This window comes from Mesoplodon densirostris, chromosome 10, assembly GCF_025265405.1.
Source record: "Mesoplodon densirostris isolate mMesDen1 chromosome 10, mMesDen1 primary haplotype, whole genome shotgun sequence".
Taxonomy (NCBI): Eukaryota; Metazoa; Chordata; class Mammalia; order Artiodactyla; family Ziphiidae; genus Mesoplodon; species Mesoplodon densirostris.
In genome coordinates this window covers 54,125,296-54,127,488 of record NC_082670.1, presented here as the reverse complement: position 1 = coordinate 54,127,488, position 2,193 = coordinate 54,125,296, and the positions used below count along the sequence as shown (strand labels likewise).

At 54.2% G+C, this 2,193-nt stretch overlaps 1 pseudogene; it reads left to right on the top strand.

Moving 5' to 3' along the window:
* The first annotated feature begins 489 nt into the window (after positions 1-489).
* Positions 490-1,416, top strand: LOC132497923 (mitochondrial carrier homolog 1-like; annotated as a pseudogene).
* The last annotated feature ends 777 nt before the right edge of the window (positions 1,417-2,193 follow it).

Below are 2,193 nucleotides of genomic sequence, written 5' to 3'. Positions count from 1 at the left end.
GGAGTTTGCTCTCCTCCCACACGTCCTCCTCAGAGGTGTAGGGCCTGAAGACATTTGATTTTTTTTTTTCTTTTTGTGGTACGCGGGGCTCTCACTGCTGTGGCCTCTCCCATTGCAGAGCAGAGGCTCCGGACGCACAGGCTCAGCAGCCATGGCTCACGGGCCCAGCCGCTCCGCGGCATGTGGGATCTTCCCGGACCGGGGCACGAACCCGTGTCCCCTGCATCGGCAGGTGGACTCTCAACCACTGCGCCACCAGGGAAGCCCGACATTAGATTTTAATAGAAGCCAGTTTCATCAAAATTAAAACCATAAGGTGGGCTCGTGGCAGTGCTGGGGATGGTGGGAGCCGGAGCCGGAGCAGAGGCAGGGTGGAGGCCAGTCTCTGTATCCACCACCCACACATGCCCCCGCGCATCCCCGAGCATCCCAGTGCAACCTCGTGCTTCTTCGCATATCCTCGCACATCCGCCACCTTTAGCCGGCAGGATGGACAGCGCGTTGGGGGCCCTGGGCTCTGGGGACCAAGACTCCACCACCAAGCTCTTTTCATGGTGCTGGGCACAGGGGTGACAGAGCTCAGTCACCAACTGCTCTACATGGAGCTGCCCATCAGACGGGTCATGAGCCAATGCCCACACCATTGAGACCAATGTGCTGGGGAGGAAGGTCCTCTACCCTCCGACCTTCTTCACCTGTGCCAAGGACATTGTGCAAGTGGAGGGGAAGATAGGCTGTTCCGAGGCCTGAGCTGCTGGCTGACGTCCACTGCCCTCTCCACCATGACCCCGGGCAGCATGAAGAAGATTTTCTCTCCGGATGATATCGAGCAGGTTTCCAGCAAGGATGACACTAAGACTTCTCTGAAGACTGTGGTGAAGAAGACCTCCTACCTGATGATGATGCAGGGCATGTCCCGCATACTGGGTCACCCCTTACGTGTCATCTCAATAGCTGCACGGTCCATTCTGTGGGACTGGAGACCAAGTACACTGGAGAGTTGAGCTCCATTGGGAAGATTTTCAAAGACGAGGGGCTGCTGGGACTCTTTGTCAGCTTAATCCCTCACATCCTGGAAGATGCGGTTTTCTTGTAGGGCTGTAACCTGCTGGCCACTTCCTCAGTGCTTACCTGGTGGACGACAGCTTCAGCCAGGCCCTGGCCATCCATTCCGAGCTACCCCACAGGGGTGGCAGTGGCATGCTGACCTACCCCTTCCTGCTGGTGGGCGATCTCATGGCTGCAGGCCGGGCTCCCCACTCACTCCCCAGAGTTCAAATCTGGATCCACTGCTGGAAGGACCTGAGTGGGCAGGGCGAGCCTTTCCGTGGCTCCAGCCTGCCTTTCCACCACCAGGTGTCATCATGCTTTGCCCTGGAGTACCCCCGAACCACCTCAAAAAACACTGTCTCTTAAACAACAAAGACCAAAGTATAGCACAGGGAACTATATTCAATATCTTGAATTAACCTTTAATGGAAAAGAATCTGAAAAAGAATACATACATATATATAACCGAATCATTTTGCTGTACACTTGAAACTAACACAACATTGTAAATTAACTGTACTTCAATTTAAAAAAAAAGAAACACACACACACACAAACCCACACTATCTCAGCCTGGCCACTGTGGGTGAGGCCTGATCATCTCCAGGCACCTGTTACATGACCAACCCAGCAACACCTAGATGTGTTCCAGCCCAGCTGGGCTCTGGGTTCCATATTTGCCATGTGTCTGCACAGAAGCAGGGGATGGGTGGAGGTGAGCTTGGTCACTGTTAGACCTGAGGAAGCGGGTTGGCACTGAGGAATTGGGGCAGAATCCCCTTCCATTGCAGATTTGCTGAGTCTGCCTTGTGCTGGGGCCAGAGAATGGCTTGTGGAGGCCCAGGTCAGAAGGGCGAAGACTCAGGGGGTCAGGTCCCACCTCCCATTCACACCACTTGAGTTGGCCCCAGCTCTCATCCTTCAGCTCAGCTGGGAGCATCGCTCTCTTACTTTGTAAATAGGGTGTGATCCCCTTTCAGGAGGCCACCATCACGTCCAGGCATGTGCTAGGAAGTCCTGGCTAGGTTCTGCTTTCATTTTTCTCAGCACTACTTTTCTGATAAGAAGAAGGCAGCACCTTCTGAATGGGACATCGTGTGACTGCTCAGAACGTGTCCCCCTCTTCATCAGTTTCATGGTGAT